The sequence below is a fragment of the Copidosoma floridanum genome, unplaced genomic scaffold, assembly GCF_036245765.1.
Source record: "Copidosoma floridanum isolate Cflo_tuat_1 unplaced genomic scaffold, Cflo_Japanese_pri ptg000007l, whole genome shotgun sequence".
Taxonomy (NCBI): Eukaryota; Metazoa; Arthropoda; class Insecta; order Hymenoptera; family Encyrtidae; genus Copidosoma; species Copidosoma floridanum.
In genome coordinates, this window is record NW_028321884.1 from 4,506,474 (window position 1) to 4,526,937 (window position 20,464).

At 44.6% G+C, this 20,464-nt stretch overlaps 1 protein-coding gene across 4 annotated transcripts in view; it reads right to left on the reverse strand.

The window, feature by feature from the left end:
- brat (tripartite motif-containing protein brain tumor) overlaps window positions 1-20,464 on the reverse strand; it is a 106,093-nt gene that overhangs the window by 38,115 nt on the left and 47,514 nt on the right. For all 4 annotated transcript variants that reach the window (XM_089588950.1, XM_089588948.1, XM_089588949.1 and 1 more), the window contains one exon: window positions 18,788-18,976. The gene's annotated coding sequence lies outside the window, so the exon portion shown is untranslated. The remainder of the gene's footprint in view (window positions 1-18,787; window positions 18,977-20,464) is intronic.

The window sequence follows — 20,464 nt, forward strand, 5'->3', positions numbered from 1 at the left end:
CTGGCAGATTATCCCTCCGTGAATACGGTATGGAAATGTGGTTTGCCTTTTTCAGGGGAGGGACCGACGCCAATGGGGTATTTTGAGGTATTCGACGAGATGATGTTCATTGGCTGCGATTCGCCTATACTAAACTATTGATCCGAGGTTACTGTGATTTTTCATCTACGATCAAATTAACAACATAATCAACGTTTCCCAGTTTAGAAAAAAAAAAAAAAAGAAGTGAATTGACGAACAATAGACAAGTGTTCCTATATACAGCTACGCGGTAATGAAATGATGATCGATCGACCTCCCGCTCGAAACACCACAAGGTCCATCGATGAGTCCAACACGCACACGCTTCTCGAATCGCTTTCCGAAAAGTAGATATGGTAACCCTATAGCCCATAGCGAAAAAAAAGAAAAAAGGTCTTAACGACACGGGAGGACACAAAACTGAAGAGGGAACGGAAGAGTATAGCCGAACACGTATCTGTAAAGATATACACACACACGGGCGCGCGTTATTGATTCGTCGTCGGGGAGGACACGGGGGTTAAGTGAAGCTTACTTCCTGCTGCGACACCCAGGGTTGCCATAACACACACGGAGTAGCCGACTCCTATTACCGGCAACATTCGGCCCTCCTTCTTTCACCCGGCTGTTCTTCCTTCTCGAGTTTCCTCGCCCCACACGTGTATACTCCTCCGTGTGCACATATACGTATATGTATATGGTCTTGCCCATTTGCTTCCCCATCGCTGGGTGGTGGCTCTCTCCTCTCGCGCCATTATCGATTCTATTAGCCCGAGAGACTCCGCTGGCCAGCTGCACGTGTACCCGTGTACTCCACTGACCGGTAGATAAGTGGCACGATCTGTGAGTGTGTATGTGTGTATGGCACGTGTACGAGCCAACGTATAAAACTGGAAGGACTAGTTAACTAGCTCTATCTTCATTTCAAACGGTGGACTCGAACTACTTTTTTTACTTCAAAGTGATGGGCTGTTTTATTGTTTTTCTTCAGCTTTTTATGGGCCAGTAGGACAAAATGGAATATTAGTAGAGCTCAATGAAATAACTGATGATGATTAATGGGATCATCACCATAAGAGGTTCATGTATCCGTAAGTAACGACAGCAGCAGTGCCAACTATCGGTGCAGGTACACGAGTTTCGCATCAGCGAAAACTGCGGAAAAAACACTCGTTACCTATTCGTCAGTCTGACATTTATGTTTTGGTTTTTATTCATCACGTTGTTCGCACGTGAAATGCGTACGTCATTAAAGTATCCCGGGTACATTTTGAAAAACAAAAAAAAGAAAAAAATTCCATTTCGTACACCCTTTTGTTTGCTCCCAGTGCGTGATAAAATTTTATCTGTTCATTTTTTTTTTTTTTTTAAAGCAAACCCCTCGGGGCAGTTTTTTTATGGCGACTACATCTAGAACTTTACGTGGTAGCTCTATGGGCCCGCGAATTTTTGTTAGCCGGTAAAACTTCACAATTTTTGTCCTCCAGCTTTCATTCAACGCTCCACCACAACAGCACACAAAAATACACTCGATCGATCAAGTCCAGAAGCAGCTAACGCTCACAGCGCTCTCGTTAGCTTATCAATCAAACAAACAGTTTTCAGCGCATCGAAACACAAAACAGGTACTATTAAAAATAACATCGATGCCATTTCACGCGCAAGTTTCTACAGGCCGAATCCATCTTCCTTATAATTATATACTCCATACAGCGCATTGGTATTACGTACACGAGTGCACGGCGCGTAACTTTGGCGCCCGCGTCTATACAGCAATTAAGAGATTGAGGCACACGTATATATATGTACTTATCGGGGAAATCTTGTTTTACAAACTTGTAAACAAGGATCGAACAAGTCTCTCGAAGACGAATCGCAGACTCTCTGGTGTAACGTACACGCTCGAGAAGGGTGTTTGCGATAAAGTCGCGAGATCGAGTGTATACCTATGTACGCGTCCATCGCCGGGACAGAATGGGTATCTGGTACGCTTTGAAAAGTATAGTGCCCGGTGGTATCAGATCTGCCGATCTCTTTTATTTCGCGTGTCAAAGACACGAAGTGTACATATAAGGACCACGCGTGTACTACATCCAGAAACGGAGGGTTGTAAAAGAAAAAAGAAAAAAAAAAAAAAAAAAAAAAAAAAATTGATAAAACGATCGTACAACAACACGTGTGTGTATATATTGTACGCACACAGGGTGGCATCGTCAGAGCATTACCAAGAGTAAGTACTGGGGAGGCTCAAAGCCATAAACAAGGCATTCCCTTGTTCTCATAGTTGCACGTATGGACCTATATTTTACATGCCTCCAAGTAACGTAGTTTCCGCGGGTTTGCGTATACGTATGTTATACATACACACCCATACTTGCACAGCCAACTATTGCTATCTCCATACTTTGTTGTGTGTTTGGACGCCGGCAGGAATTCGCTCCTCGACAATAATATATGTATACGAGCGTACGGTGCGTTGCGGGCGATAAAACACTACCTCTGCTCGGGAATATCAGGTGCAAGGGTGGTGCATCGACTCGACGGTAGCGCCAGTGGACAATTAGGAATATTTTGACTATGTGTCGAAGGAGCATGAAGATTATTTTGTTGATGAGGAGAAAATAGATGGGAATATTTTTTAAAGTGCGAAGGGATTTAGGGTTCGTATTTCGTTACCGGCAATCAAAAAACTTGAATTTTATGTAGAAAGCGAGATTTGTGAAAAATGCTTTTTTTCGCTTTAATAGTACATCGAGCTTCAATTTATTGAAAGAGGGTTTTTATTTTTTTATTTTTTCAGCTCGTTTTCAGCAATGAATAAAAAAACAAAAAAAAATTCTATTTCGGGGTATGCCTCAACTGAGAGGAATTTGGAAGTCGGCATCAATAGTGAATACCACACCGTAATTTAATTACTGATAAATGAGCTTGCAGTGGAAATTTTCCGAGAAACCCCTCAAAATTCGTTTTAAATTCGGAGTTGATCATAAACATCGTGCCCAATTTAATTTTGCCTACAAGTGGACGGAAAAAACGCCCTCAATAATCCAAGAGAAAGAGGGAAAAATATTTTTATTTTTTGGCTTTTTCATAAAAGTTACCTCGTTTTATAAAATCGGAAAAACGTACAAACTGACGTCAACAAAGCTCGTGGCTGTATAAGTCGGGAACTGCAACAGCAGTGCCAACAGCAATTTAAATTTACGATTCCAGGAGATCCGAGGGACAAGTGAAAAAAAAAAAAAAAAAAATTATAGGTATCAGCGTAAAAAGTAATGTACGAATACTCAAGTACCCACCCGCCATCTGAAAGCCGTAATTGCTGACTTTGCTTTTTAACGACCACTACACGTTCTGACAACTCAAGTCAAAGTCTTTCTTTTTTTTTCCTACTCCCTGTCAAGCTCATTTACATTTTTCGTCAGCAATTTTTCGTACAACCTCTTCGTTATTGAGGAAAAAAAAAAAAAAGTTGGAGAGAGACTCTCCGAATGTTCGGTCTCGCACCTCCGGAATGAAAAAGTTCACTCGAGCAATCAAATTTTCCTGCTTTTCGTTTCGCCCGTAGTACTACCTGCTTGGTTATTTACGTGTATGTATACGTGCGTTGCGAGGAAAAAAATAAAAGTCGAAAGACGTATTTGGAATTTTGAATTTTACATCCGATGCTTTTAGGCATATTGAGTTAACCAAAGTTCCTGTTGTACAAATATTACTTGATAATTTTTATTTTTTTTTTTTTTACAAAAACCATTACTCCGCGACATATTAATATCATCTAATTAAGATTCAAAGACACCCAACCCTTCGTTGTCATCAATCACGCGCGTTATCATTTTCGTCAAACCAAAGGAGGGAAAAGTTACGACTGCGGAAGTGGGTACATAAATCTCGCCGACTTTCCGCTCGAGAGCCTTTTTTTTTTTTTTTTTTTTTTTTTTTTTTTTTTATGCGAAATAGGAACTCGGCCGAGAAAATAGAAAGCCGTCGAGCGGCGAATTTCGGTCACCCTCTCTCCCCCTTTTCACGGCTTAACTTTTCACTTTGCGCTTTTAAGCTCTCTTTTTCCCTTCGATCGATCGCGTACTTCTTCTTCTTCTCGCTCTTGTCTGATACTTTTCGTCATTGTGTGCAAAGGTGATGGCAAAAACGGAGGAGAAAAGGAGACACGCGACGCGTGCGTGGCCCGATAATGCTCTCGGCTTTTCTCCGAGGAAACGCTAATCTTATCAGCTCACACGGGATTCTCGCGTATTGAAATGTCACGAGGATTTATGGTACCTCTCCCCCCCCTTTTTTTTTTATAAAAGTCATACAACATATATATCACGCGACAAAAGAGTCCTTATCGAAAATATAGTTGTTTTACAGGTTACGGGGGAAAACGAACGTTAACGCAAACGAGTACTTCCCGATGCCAACACTTTTGACCGCAAAACAGGAAAAGGAAAAGAAAAATCACCGAAAAAAAAGGCAACACGTACGGTAGAGTCCGGTTGTTGCAAAAGCGACTCGCTCTAATTGGATGAAAGAGCCCTGCAGAGCGTACATATATTTATAAGTATACACGTCCACTCGAGGGCGATCTGGCACACGTACTTAAGTACAACAGCAGCAGCCACGACAAGACACACACGAGGAGGAGGATGAGGGGGGAGAGGCCAGTTAGGAGAGTTGATCTATCCGGCATACAAATTGGTGAATTACCGCGCGATGACGGCTATCGCGTGCGGCGATGCATCGGACTTGCGAGAGACGATGGTATATTGTTGTCGTTGTGCACGTGTACGAGCACTCGCGCGTTATGATACTTGTGATTTGGATGTGTTGCACCGGAAAAAGCCTCGGCGAGGGATAATTGGTTGATCCCGTCGATTGAAATGCAAAGGGTGTTTTTTCTCTCTACATTGAGAGAGAACAGGTTTGTCTCTCTTTTTTTAAGAAAAGTGGCAAACAATGAGATAATAAAAACTATATGTTGGTAAAAACATGCCGACTTTGTCGTGCCGGTTAATTTATGCGTCTCGTGTACACTCGCATTAAAGAGAAAGACGCGGGGCAATAAAGCGAATTTCACCCGTAGAAGTTGTATTATCGCGCATTGACAACGACGCGTCATTTTCCCGTAATCACAATGAGACAAAGAGAAATTTCGGGCCCCCCTCGAAACTAGGCTGATTGTGATTTACGAACGTCACGTGCTCGCGCGCCCAACGATATCTCCAGCTGCGTTAATTATGGACAATGGGCTCGTGTACGTATGTACATTTGTTTTTTTTTTTTCCCTAGCTCGTAAGTTCATAAATCTACCGATATTGTCTTTTACAACCAAAGATATAAATTTAGAGCTCCGTGTGCGTGTGGTGTGCTCGCACGTACGTTGGTTCGATGAAAAACGTTGCACTGCTCTGTTTTTGATGACGATTCGAGAAGTTGCTGTATTTTTTTTGTCAAATCCACCGATGATTTGCGTAACTTTTTTCTTGTTTTTGCAAAATGGACGAGAAGTAAAACGAATTTTACTATAAATTCGTCATAAATAAAAGTTTCCAAGACAACGAAAAAAAGTTGATCCACGATAAAGCCAAGGGACCCAGAAGACTCGAAAGGGAAGAAACAGGGGACGAGAGAAAGAAAGCTGATTTCGCTGAAAGGGCCATTAGCGAACAAAAGCGTTGTCATCCCACGAGTCTCCAGTCCCTTGGGAGAGAGATGGGTGTTTTCAAAAAAAAAAAAAAAAAAAAAAAAAAAGTATTCGACACACGTATAACCCAGCAAGGGTAAACCAAAATATACAATCGTTTTCTCCTCCCTCTTTCTCGAAAGTAGTTTTACCTTGCGAACTTTGTACCTTTTCTCAAAATCGCCACCGAAAAATATCGAGGGATGAAGCCCATAAATTTCGTTAAAGGGACGAATAGCATATCACACGTACAAAATTCACTAGGGAGTAAGTATAACTCATCACTTTGCCGATTTAAGTTAAACGAGGTATTAAGCGACAGGGGAAAAGTGACGGCAGTTTTGGAAAGGGGAAAAGAAATTGCCATCTTCCAATCGAGGGTTCACAGCTCCAGTTTCGTCCGTAGCTCGTTTTCGACCCAAATACTCTATGTAACCATCTTGCACTATTTTACGCTGGGCTATGAAAAACGTACTTTCGCTCGCTACCGCATAGTGTCACTTTTTTGTAGAGGAGGAAAAATAAAACTGCGGAGGAATGCGTACAGAAAATAAATTGCTCGGATACACATAGGCAGGAGGAGGTAACTAAAAGCCCCCCATCTCTTGTTCCCCGGCGGTGAAATTTTTTTTTTCCCTCCCAGCACGACAGCGCGAAGAAAAAAAATAGAGCTCGGGAGAGGGTCTCAAAGTGAGTTTTCCTTATTAAGAGGCGCGGGATGGAGTCGGTAATCGAGTCAACTCGAGAGATAGATAGATAGACGCGGCGCGGAGTACATCGATCGACTGCTACCAACGCACCGTATACGCACACAATACACCCTCTCGATGTACCTATACTTGTATGAAAAAAAAAAAAAGACAAACTGCTGCTGCGAAACTAAACGAAGTTCAAAGTCCAACGAGGATAAATACTGTTGTGTTTGTATATTAACAAGCACTCGCGGCATGATAAATTGGCAGTAGAGCCGGGGATGAAGGAGTGGTGGAACGACGACGACGACAATCCCGTCTTGAAATTCTAGTTTCCGGCTCTTGCGGCGCCCGATTGCAAATGTCACCCCAAGGGCTGGAAATGAGAATCCTTCGTCGCTGCCCCAGCTCGGTCGACTCCTCGGGGCAGTTCATCGCGGCGAGTATTAGCCTGCACTCCACTATCAATCTGCAGAAATTCAATTTGGCCGACCGAGCAGATAGATTTTACACGCTTTGGCGCTGGTAATTACGGATTTATGTTTCATAAACATGAATCACAAGGTATGATGAACTAAAAAAATAAAGCTTTCCAAAGCTTCGGTGCGAGGCGATAATCACCGTCCCGTGAAAAATGCCGTCTTTCGGTGCGTTTTGATGATTCATGGCAAAAAATTGTGAACGCGATCGTATAGACGATTCGCGCAATTGAGGAGAGCGAGTTTTCCCGCTCCTCGTTGCCGGAGTTTATGTAAAATTCACACCGCGCCCGCCGACTGGATTTTCATTACCACCGGGTTATGAATAATTTAAAACACTCGAGAGCACACGGGAGTAAATGTTTCCAAAAACCTTCGTCCCGAATAACAAAGACGAAACTATGTACGCGCGACGAAAGGCAAATTAAGGTAAATTAAATTCGAAACGCCACGTGTAGCTCAGTGGTGGCGCAGACTGTACAAAAAAAACCAAAGCCCAATCTACTCCCCGTGACTCTTCCCCGAGGCTCACGCGTGTACGAAGAGCGAGAAACGAGTCGCGAAAATGAAAAATGAAGCGCGCGTTTCCTCTCCCCCCATCCATTTCCGTGGTGATGGGCTATCAATAACACTTTTGAAATTGGTACACTCGACTGTGGAAAAATAAAGTTGCCTCTCTCTCACACACAACACGCTATTCCGCGATACAAAACCAGCGGAGTTTTCCAGCACAGGAAGATTATCCCACACGAATCGGTTGTAATTTATATTGTACGCCACGCGTAATATATATAAATACAAACGCACGGAAGCGACTCTATCACGCGATCTCTCGCGTGGAGATGAATTTCCGAGCGTCGGCGCGACTAATGAATGGCGGAGGAGGTAAAAGAGCCGAGGGTGGAAGTATATTATACATGTATAGGGAAGAGAGACAAACACGAACTTGTCACGCGACGCACCTTTTGTTTTTTCTTCTTCGTTGCACGGTATACGTACATGTACATGATACAGGTACAACAGCAACACAGACGCGTTGCTGCCGCTGATAGCCAAGTAGGATAGGTATATATAATGTCAGTCTCGTGAGCGCCAAGCCCTTGACCCGAGCACTAGCACCGTAAAGTACACACACACACACAGAGGGTAAGCGTGTACGGATACCCACGCCGCCACTAATGCGCCTCGAGAGTGCATTAGACTGTGGGAAGGTTTTTGACTCTCTCGTGTTTTTTCCCTCCCTCCGTTCCGTACTCTTCTTTCATCTTGGCTAGATTAGCTCATCGCTTAGCCCGAAAGTATATGTATCCTCTCTGTGTAGCCGAGGGGTGTATAATAACGTGTACTCTCGCGGATGAGTAGTGCGCGGAAAATTATAGCTCGTGCCGTTGTACGTGGAATTGAAAATTTACGGGAGAAATCACGAGTGTTTGAGTTTGACGGTACGAATTTATTGTATTCTCGAGTGTCAAGTGATGGCATATTGCCTCTTTAAAAGCTACATCAATTCATCAATTCATTCACGGCAACGAGTTGATAAAAGGGAAGAGAGTCAAATTTGTGTTTAAAAACTGCCGTTTGGATTCTCCGAAGCTTGGTGCGCTTTAATTTTTCACCTGCCCCTTTGCCAACTTCGCGATTATACGGAGCAATGGACTACATCGGCAATGGCGTGATCGAAGTTTGCCGTTTCGATCGATCGCATGCAAAGCTCGAAACCTCCACCCGCTGTTTGCATTGCAGTTACAGCCAATGTGAAAACGCATGCCCGATGTACAAGCGAGCCATTGTTATTGCTCGGGGAAATTGCTGAATTTCCGCTTGTACTTTTCCTTTGACTCCGATGCTGGAGATTACACATCTGACTCCTCGAAGGGAGGAAAATAAGTCTGGTGCTGCCACTTTGGGGGTGTGAAATAATTGTAAATCTTACCATATTGTTATATGGTAGCGCACGAGCATCGCTTTTACTTTCGCGATATTTGCTAAAACTTATTGCTCAACAAAGCATCGACTCCACGTCGTATAAAACTTTGATTCTCGATCGAATGAAAATGATGCAGGTATTTAGGTACGTGGGTATATATGTATATCCACGTGAACAAACAAACAAACACCGACACATGCGATATACAGAAGCGCATCGCGTGTCCCGCGAGGAATTGAATACATTTCCATTCCATTAACACGTAACATGTGTGTTATTTCTGTATGAAATTCTCTCGGTTAAAATATGCCGTGCGTATTATCTACCTGCATGAAAAAAAAAAGAAAAAATAGTCAGAAGTGAATTACCGATACATCGGGAGAGGGAGGGGAGGAAGGGGGTTCTTTATTATGCCGTAACATTTATGTATACGTCGATACGGGCCGAGTCACCGATGCATTTTATTATTCATTCGAAATAGATAAATAAATCATGCCGAACAAAGGAAACCCACAATATGTTGTTGCTGTTGGAATAACTTTCATTGTTTTGGTCTGATGATGGTATGTATATATTTTTTTTTTCCACGTTAGTACACACGCAACACAGATGTTTTCCTACCGCGCGGGTACGTCATACACTAATTAGTTCATGCGTGCTATCGTTCACTTTTGTACGGCCAAATAGTATATATATAGATAGGGCCGGTGATGAGATAACACCGCAGAATCAGCATCTCCTGTCATAACAACACGGAGTAAAAATATCCGTGTAACTCCGTACATACCCGAGAAGGTGTCTCGAAAATTTCCTAAACCAAAGAGACAACCGATGCTCACACATGCATGCCCCCAACAACATCAAGACCCCCCCGTATTATTTCGTGGTTGTTGTCCCTCGTCTTTTTTCTCGCACCCGTGCAAGAGTCGACGGGGCGAGGGGACTTTTATCGGGACTCCGCAGCGCGACTATTTTTAGAGCCGCTCCGCTCGGGCACGCGCCAAGGGATATTCGCCTCCGAGCGGCTCCTCTTCTCCGTCGTTCCCTTATCGGCGCGCGTATATACACCCCCCGAGCGTATTTTTAAAACGCGATCGGGCCTTTGAAAAAACGTTTATTTTGGAACTTGTGAGCCCTGATGGCTACGGTGCAGTATCGGGGACTTTTAGGGAAACATTTTACGCTCCTTCGAGTCGTAAAATCCAAACTCGGGTGCATGAAAATTCCATCTGACATACCCCCGGCTGAGCTGTCGCGCAAAGGGATCATCACCTCTTGCTGATACTCTCGAGATAGGATATACCTACACTGTTTGAAAAATACGATCAAACGCACAAGTGTCCCGAGTTGAAACTATGTATTTGCAATTATAAATTTCCTCTCCATAGTCAACCGGCCGAGTTGTGGATGGCCAAACTCACCACAACAGACCAAGCAATTCGCGGATCGTCGTAAAAATTTCCGACCGCGTATGCAAAGGGGGAAAAAACCACTGGGGAGCGCGGAGGCCATCAAGCTTTTTCTTGCGCGGAGCCACAGTTTATATGGTGCACCCATTGAGCTAGAGCTGCGGAAGAGACAAACAACTATACGAGCACCGGATGCATCCCTATAATGTACATACCCCATAGGTACACACGTAGCATTCTCCTGATGACTGTGGTCTCTCGCGAGCGCGTGGGTGTCTCCGGGAGAGAGAAACAGGTTTTCGTGCCCACCACCACCTTGTGTCCCCCTCCTCCTACTCTCGCTTCGCGCGTCTTCTTTTTCTTCTCCGTATTGCGTGTTGAGCGGTTTTTTTCGCTCGATTGACTCGGACGGGCCGTGGTATCGCGTGTACGCGCGTGTCTCTCGCCCCCAGGCTCGGACGCTCGTTTTCTTTTGTCCCCTCGTCTGGATCGGCTTACCGATGCTCGTTTTGCCAAAGACGTGTTATTTTTTTATTTATTTATTTTTTTCTCAGCGTTTATTTAACGCGAGGCTTTCTCTCTTTTACTCCAACAAGAGGGGAGGGAGAATTTTCAAGGAGTTTTATCATCGATCGTTGAACGAAAAATGCTCCGCGAGAGCGTGCGCGTTTAAACTGTACGCGCGTGACTAAATGACAAAAGGTACACGATTAAATCTAATCGATGAAAAAAAAAAATACCCTATTAATTCCAGCGACATTAAAGCCCAGTGCACGCAAGGAATCGATGGTAATTACAGCGTTTTCCAGCAAAGTCAAGGCCGGAGTGAACACCGGCACATGCGAGCGCGTAAAATTGTCCTCCCTTTTTTTTACTTCATAGAAAATAAAATTTATAAATTTTAGAATGCATCAAAATTTACAAAATAAAGCTTACAATTGTACCGTTACGTGAGTTTGTCGAAAAAAAAAAATCGGTTCGGCGTAACGCATGCATAATATACGACGTAACGCATGGACGCGCACGGGAGGAAGGAAAAAACGAAAAAAAGGGGAAAAAGACACGAGAGTCTCCTCCTCCTCCTCCTGCCCCGGGGACTCGCGATCACTTAATTACATCGACGTGCCGTCACTTTCGATAATCCGCGCGAGCATAATCGCGAGAAGGACGCGTATATACATGTATACACAAGCGCGCGCGTGCGTGCAAAAAATCGGCGCTGCCGGCAGACACGTCGAAAGAGAGAGTCCACGTCATCTCTGGAACCGGACGGACCGGCAAGCTGCTTATATGTGTAGAGGAAACGACGACAACGAAGAGGAGAAATCTTTCTCCGCACATGCCTTGAAGTCACCGTGACAACCAAGAGCTGAATTTCTAACTTGCCGTGACAACTTTTTTTTTTTTTTTTTTTTTTTTTAATAAACGATCGAATCGAAGATACACCCACACACCCGCGTATCATTAACCTATACTGCGTCGTATTAGTATACAGCCTCCGATTGTCTGTAACTCAATGGTAATCAATCAAAGCGAGGGGAGGAAAGAACGCCACCCTCGGATCCTCGTACCTATACTTGTGTAGTTTTACCAGGAGTATAAACCAAGAGACCAAGAAGGATGGAAGGACAAAAAGGGTCCTCGGTAGCTTTGTCGAATTGCAGGGAGCAACCGAAGATTGTTTCTTATACGCGAAAGCCGAGGGACGAGCACTCAAGGTACACCCTCGCGAGGACGAAAGGGGGTGTAGCCATGGGGGCCGGTTTAAAAAGTTTGTCATTTCGAGACGAGGACGAGAAAAGTTTTGAATAAAAAAAAAAAAAAGCGAGAGGAAGAGGCACATACATAAGTATAGGTACAAAATATAAATGAGCTGCTGCAACTCGAGAGGGATAAAACGGGCGAACAAACTCGCGAAAGCGTACATATACACAATTGGCGTTTTCCTCGGTCGTCGTAACCACCATCAACCGGAGTTCTTTGTTTCAGCCAGCCAGTGGACTGACCGTACAGATATATGTATACATGTCCTGGGTATGCCCCCCTTCATGTAACGTGTAGGTGAAGACGAAGTAGGAGGAGGAGGAGGAGAGAAACGGCGGTCTTGGCGTTCTCATGGCGAGGCGGCGGCAGGAATGCAAAAGACAGAAAAGGAAGAAAAGACAGCTCGGGGCAGCCGAGAGGGAATAAAAAGACCACGACGAACGAGGAAGCGAAATATATATATGTACGTATAAGTATACATCCTACACACGGGGCCCGGCCAACAGGGGGATGCTGATGTTTCCTCCGTATGTACGCGAAAGAGAGAAGACTGCGCGGGAAATCATGGGAACGCGCCCCCCTCCCTCCCTGCCGATCGCTGAATGATCACTTTGGCCGGGAGCCTTATTTTCTTCCTTCAGGAAACTCTTTTTTTTTTTTTTTTTTTTTTTTTTGGTCCCTCGTTGTTTGGTTACACCATAGTCGTTGCTGTGGATGACATGTCGTGCGGCTCCACGATGAGTGATATACACAAAGAAAACTCTTGTTTGTAAGTTTTTGGATTAAACGTGTTCTTGTAATTTGTGAGATAACCGCGATGAACGCCACAACGAGTATCTGGTAACAAGCTTGGCGAGTGTGTATTTCCTTGCAAGTATGAGAGAAAGAGAGAGAGAGTGAGTGAGTAAGCATTACGTATTAAAACGTATTTCGCTCGAAATAATTAATAAGTTTCGTGCAAGAATGCGCGGCGCTCGCTCTCTCCCTCGCGTGAAAACGGCGAAGGAATAATTATGCAGGTATACCACCTCCACCGGCACTTTTCCGGAGTAAAGCATATAAGCATCGCATCTGTACACGGCACGCGTTAACCCACGACTACAATTATCCGTACACTTTCCTACAAATTAAATTTTTCGTGTCGATTATACCTGCACCGACACCAGACATCATAAATATCAAACCAGTTATGAAATATTCATTTTGAAATATTTATTGATATACTTCCCCCTCGTATGCTCTCTTTTGCGTCTCCAATTAATATGTGACAACACGACATAAGTGTGTGTGCACAGCATGCGAGACTTTGTCGTTATACGACGAAAGCGCCAGCCGGTCGCGTGTACCATTTTTATACACGTGTTCGTGGAGGCTCACATACAGGTGCAAACAGTGTACATCAGAGCCAACAACAAACGCGACAGTGCAAATAAAGTAATTGCACGGCATTTCGCCGTGGGATTTTCGCGCAAAAAAAAAAAAAAAAAAGAAGAAAAGCAGGGAAGGGAGGGGGGGTCACCGCAGAAAACGTCCCGCGATAAATTTCACCGGAGCGCGAAGCAACCTCCAGTGGGTACTCCGTCACGTTTGCGAGGCTGCATGTGCGCGCGTAATTGCGGCACTTGGCCGCTCCCAGGCACCACTAGACAATGGAGAAGTTTGCCGCCGGTCGAGCGGGAGGACTAAAAAGCCGGGTACGAAAAAACAAAGTTTCCCATGCGGGGGAGGAAAGCGCTTGGGCTCCGTGTCCGGCGACAACTCGCTCGAGCTGTTTTTGCGCGCCCGATGAATATGACGGGCAACACTGCTGCTGAACGTTCATGGACCATTTGCAAAATCTTTCTGTAGCATTTGGCAACGGAATGTGCGGGGAAAAGGAGAAAACAAGAAAGACAGAGAGGACGGAGCTCGCGAGCGTCATTTACGCGGCTGTTAACGCGGAAACTCGCTCGCTCGTACAGAATTTTACAGTATTTGCTTCTCTCTTTTTCTCCAACGCATGGTACACTGTGTAGGAAGAGGCTGCTCCCCCATCGTTGTCACAACGAGGCCTAATTAACCCCGGGCGTATAGTGTCCCTCTTCTCCTCCTCCTTCTTTTCCATGGTGTACGCAAGCTCGTAAACTAGTAGGGGACCATTCTGCTGATGATCGGACCGACCGAAAAAAAAAGATGCCAACTGGATTATATCGCGTGTACGTGTACGTACTATAGGGTCGAATGTAAGCTTTTCCTTCCGACTCGAAGATGCGAGGGGGCTCTTTTTAAGTTTAATGACCGTATTCTCAAACGGATATCTGCTTCCTTTTGCGCTCAGCGAGAGCGTGCACAAGAAGAAGTTTTAAGCGATTTTTCGAAAACGATCCCCAAGGAGGGGCTTTAAGTGGACGCCTTGTATATTATTAGAAGTGAGGCTGCACTCTTGGCTCAAAAGGATTGCGTTCTGCGAAGCAGATTTATGGAGGTATACCTGCAATGATGATAATAATGATAATGGTGTACAGGTTCTTTGGTGTGCCGGTAATATTAGATTTTCTCGGGGAAACCGAGCGCCGTTGCGAAAAGTCAAATCGAAGTAACACCGCACTTTCGGGGGCTCTAATGATACGGTATTGAGACGCCGAGACCGCGCCATTATTGTCAATACAACGAGTGGTTATGGGACGATCGTTTTGGGAAGATGAAACGAGGGACTTCTCCGAAGGGGAGATGAGCTTGGTTGTTTTTTTTGTTAACTCATCGTTACAGTTCAAACAGCAAGTCATCGGATGGGTTGTACCCACAATTTTTCGCGCAATTGCGGATCGGAGGATGAGTTAATTTTACGTAATGACAATGGGTGGAGGGACTCGTCGAGGGGAGGGGGGGGGGAGACAAACCGAGGAGGGAGCTAACGAAAGGAATGAGCCGATGAGCTGCGACAAAACGGCTGTTCGATGAATTATGCAGCGCTGACTGTTTCGTTTGCGCTAGCGAATTTCGATATATTTGGCTATATGCACGTGCACGACTGTTGTTCGGCTCTTTTGTGCGTAACATTGTTGTAAACCAGAGTATAGGTATTGTTTAATGGGCTGATCGAGGCCGGGGCACCTAATTAGGTGTGCCATGGAGAGGGAGGGTATTGGAACCGCTTTGTAGTCTATAATTATACGCGGTGCGCAAGTACATCTGCAGGAAGAAATTGAAAAGTCAAGGGGGTACCTGCTAATCATTATAATAAAACGCAATACTTCGTCGAAGAAGGAGAAGAAGAGAACGAAAAAAGAGGTACATGAGAGAGGGGGGGGGGTGCAACAACACGCAGAAACGTTTTGTTCCGCCGCGAGCAAACATCCGCTCCCTCGCGCGTTTTAGCTTCATACGGAAGATGGTCTTGGGCGAAGCCGTCGTTGTAAGAAGCAAAGGAAGAGAATAATATGTGCCGCTGCAACAGCCACCTGAGCAAAAGCGTCGCTGCTCCCTTTCTCTCGCTTTTTTGCGCACATGCCGGTTTCTTTTCACGTGTGCGCGCGCGCGTGTGTAAATAAGCCAGCAGCTGGATTCAAAGGGCACTCAGTTAATTTTTCCTTGAGTGGCTCTTTGGAGGGGGGGGGGGCACTGCTGCAGGGTTTGTTTATTCATTAATGAGCCCTCGTTCGAGGGCAGGGAGTAGGTAAAGTAGAAAAAGTGCAAGCTGTGGTTACATACACCTACTTGCGCGGGTTGCCAAACAGTACTACAACGTTTTTCCGAAAAAAAAAAAAAAAAAAAAAAAAAAAGTGAATACTCAATGCAAATAATGCGGGGAAATCGAGGGCGTGTCTCGGGCTAATGGCTCTGGCTTGAGACAATTACTTTTTTCCTCCTCGGTGTCTGCGCCGCTGCTGCTGCGTAATTGAGCACAAAGTGCTCGTACTTTGTCCCTGTCTGCACGCCCGACGCGTCGTTGAACCTACACGTACATGTATCATTGGGGCGTCACGTGTGCGTGCGTTTTCAACTTTTTGATCGATATACGTGCATATATATATATATATATATATATATATATATATATATATATAGGATACCTACCAATAGGTACACAACTGACATAATTACAGTCTCGTATACCGAACAATAGACAAAAAGCACCCGTAGTTTTTGTGACTTTACAGAGTACCAACACGTTGGCTTAATCACATTTCTATAAAACGCGAAACGAGGTACAATCGTTCATAATCGGAGAGACGCACGGGGTTATTGGGGTTATTGGGGGGAGGACATAAAAGCCGCGCGATTAATTTTCCCGCGGCAATAATCGATCGAAAGGAGCGAACGAGCGAGTGCGTCGATGGAATTAAAAGTCGATTCCGCATCGGGTCGCGCTCCATTACACGCGCGATGAAATATTCATCGCGATACCGCGGTAATCTCGAAATAAAAGACAATAATCAGCCCCGTGCACCGGAACTCTTTGTGCACTCGAGGGGGGTGGTTTATTTTTTTTTTCTTCCTTTCGTTCCAGTTAGCGCGTTTTACAGTTTGTCAAGCGCGTACTTGCACACACAATCGGAGGGGGAAAACCGAACGAGGGTAGGTATTTTAACGTTCACCCCCTCGTATTAGCGTGTTTAAAGTGAATTTTTCGGAAAGCCGAGCGCAGAGGGAAAAGAACAAAGGAGGAACGAGGAAGTGCGTATCGGGTGCATAAAATTTTCCACTGGGTGATTTCGCGGCGGTGCATAACACCCATACAACATATGCAGTACGGTCGCGTACAACGGGAAGAAGAAGGGACGATGTGTGGCAGCTGCGCGCGAGTCGTGACGTCACCGAGTCGGACGAAGCTCGACGCGTTTACGAGCTTATTATCGTAATGGGTGCTGGTCTGAGGATGAATGCTTTTTTTCTTTTTTTTTTTTTTTTCATCATTGTTAATGTACATCATTTGACGTAATGTTAATTGAAAACCGCTCGACTTATTTGTTCGCGATAACGTTGGAAAATGGGTTTCTGAGACAAACTAGTAATTAAAAAAATCAATAGGGTCGCAAAGAATCACGTATAGTAGCTCCGATAAAAAACCAGGTCGGTGACAAGGAACAAAGGAAGTTCGATGTAAAAGACGGGACCGCAAACTCGATCTCCTTTCAATTAACTGGAGCATGCTATACACCCTCGGGAAAGAGTCAAAGAAAGGGACCGATAAAACTGACCAGTGATATTCTGACGTTGGATCTCTCGCATCCGCACCAGGAAAGAGAGAAAAAAAGGCGGAATTGAGATTTATGTATCGATGGAGCTTCCAAAACCGCTAGATGGTATGATATTTCATAGTATGGATTTTAAATCACCTTATTCACATTTTCGCCCAAGCCTCCGAAATAGCCCATGTATTAACGGTGTCGTCGATATACGAAGCTATGCACTTGCAATATAGAAAAAGCATTTTAACGCCGAATCGCTCGATGAATTCTAAAAGCCCGTCAGTCGGTCGTCCGTATAGTAATGCACACCACGAGCCAAGCGATTAAAATCTCGCGCTTCCGCACCAACTCGTACTTTGTATGTAGGTATATGACCATGTCATTTGCTGCACAAGTACAGGCCCGCAAAGAATCAAACGTGTGTTAGTGTTCGCACACGTACGCATGAGCCCTGTATGGATAAAACAGTAAATAGACCCTGCCGGTGTCCAGGACAGAAGCAGCATAAGGAGAGGTGGGGGTGCAGTGACCCGCGAGAGAAGCGACCCCGCCCACGTGCCCCGCCGAGAGGCAGCCCGAGAATAAGAAATGTCCCTCCGTGTTTGTCGCATGCACACCTCGTGCGCGTTAGTGTATTACAGGAGAACCGCGGTGTGTATCCCTATATACACCTCTCCGAGGCAGTCTCGTGAATAATTGATGGGACCGGCACATTTATATATACATGTACACATGCCCGCCTCACCCCACCCAGCACAAACAGCCAGCTGAGGGGCAAAAGGAGACGGAGTTTGCGTTTTTCCATTATTTTTATTTCCCCCTCGTATATATAGGGTCAACTCCCGGAGGCTACTGCAGCTTTTCTCGGGATCACGTTGCGCAAGTATATTGTATATCGCTGGGTCGGTTGGAAACGGCGATTGTAAAGGTGCGGGTCGCGATGATTTATTTGAGAATAGGCGAGCGAGTGTGGAGGTGGCGTTTTTCCAAATTGCCTCGATTCAACGCGGACAATTGTCACACGAGCGTAAAATCTTTGCCGTAATTGACCGTATTGATTTTTTTTCTTTCTTACGTACGTATATTTATGTGCTGCAATGTGTACAGGTACAAACAACTGCAGAAGGAGCTCATATTGGTGCTGTTGTATTTTTGAAATCTAGTAACTTCCCACAATCACACGAGAGCTGGTTCGTCGCTAATTGGCATCGTTTGTGCAACGACGTATCACTTGATCTATAAGTTTTTTTTACATGCCTTTTGGATTTCTTCTATTTCAGTGAGCGACAAAACAGGGCACAGGGGTACTCCTCTTTTCTATTATAAATGTATGCGACAACGAGCAAAACTCCGGTTGCACGGAAAATATGTCACTCTGTTCTTTTTATTCTATTGGCGTCGAAAAATTAATTTGATGAGGGCTACGTGATTTACATCAGAATTGGTCTAAATAAACTATTGAACGCAGCAGTAAACCAAAATAATCGTAGAAATTTATATGTTTGCCGATTTTTCTACTCAGGATTAATACGACACAGAGGCAGCCTCAAAGGCAGCTAAGCGTATATATATATATTATATATGTATAGGTACGTGCAAGCGCACTTAATTGTAATACTATACGCGCAGCACGTGACTCACCTCAAACTGCCGTGTCGGCGCGCGACCGCGTCTCTGCGTCGTGGTAGTCGTCGTTTGATGGTGATAACGACGAGCTGCTCAGCCAGCTGAGATACGATAACGACTGCGTGCCTGCTTCCCTTCTTCTATTTTTGCTTTATTTTTCCTCCTCGAAAAGCCCACCGCTGTGCGACCCCTTCAGCTGCTCACCTGTAATCATAAACAGAGACGCGCGTATTACAACACACGAAGGCAAGGTGCTTTTAATTAAAAGCTCTCCCCCACTGGCTACACAGCCTGCACCAACGTATGTATATATATATACACACACGTATAACCCATACAGTCGTGTCGTTGTTTAGTTGGTATGATACTCGCACACGCAGACCTTGGACATCAGCGTAGTGTACATGTATACAGCACAGCAGCTGACCCCTGCGGCTGCTGCTACGCGCATTATAATGAGCGATAGAACGGGGGGTGGGTGGCTCTATTTGTCTTGCTTGGTCTCGCGTGCATGTTCACCAAGCGGGGGGATGTTCGTATTCTAGGGTACAAGACGCGTTACAAGGAAAAACAAATCATTTGCTACGGCGGGGATGCAGAGATAATACAAGGGTGTCGCGGATTAATGAGACATGTCGGTCATGGCGATCTCTTTTGCTTCGTCAATTCCTTAGTTTGTGTAATTATAACATGGTTGTTTTTTTTTTTTTTTTGCTAAAAAACTGATGAACCTTTTCAATTATCAATTATTTGACACTTCAACAGTGCCACAAAGAGCAAAAAAAAAAAAAAAAAAATTCGTGGTACGATGGGGATCGATGTCTCTTTCTCGGGTCTGTTACACGTGCCGGGGGTAATGAGAAAACGAGTAAGTATATACTTGAACAGTGTTATCATCGTCCAACGCTCTTCCACCTTTTTCTATTCATCCACCGTCACCTTCCTCCTGTCCCTCGCGCTCCGATCGGACGTCCGTCGGCTATAGAAGAGCTACTACACACAATCGGCGCCCCGGAAGAACGTCACAATGGGAGCAGCTTACGCGAATTGATGGAGCCACTCGATTTCAATGCTACATCTCTCTCGTGCTCGGGAAAATTCGTGCTAGCCCTCCTCGCTGTTCCGAGGAGATAAGCGCTCATCTTCCCCTTTCGAGCTTACATGTATCAGCGAGCTTTCTTTCATCCTTCCTTTCTCTACTAATCTCGTTTGCAAGAGAAGTACAGACAAAGGGAGTAATGTGACAAATGTTAAATGTAATTATAAAAATGTTTACGATTTTCTGCCAACTAACGTATTCAATTGTATAATTTTAGTGAAACAACGACGCTGTACGTGGATATAATTTCATTGTGCGGATATGCTATTAAAATTCTAGACAACGTCATCTAGGGATTTAATATATCATTTTACCCGATTTTACCGCGGGTGAGTAAAATACAACAATTACTATTTAGTAATAATAAAGTTAAAAAAAAAAACGGGAAAAAAGAATGCACAATGGACACAAATTAACGTGATTAAGTTTCAAAAAAACACCACGACAGTTTGGTGATAAAAAGAAGAAAAAACAAGCGCCGTGGACACTTTAACCGAGAGATAACGGATTCAGCGTTAATTCGAGAAAAATGAAAAACGAGCCGGTAGCTGTACGTATACGAAAGAACGTTGGAGGTGTCAGAAGAGGATACC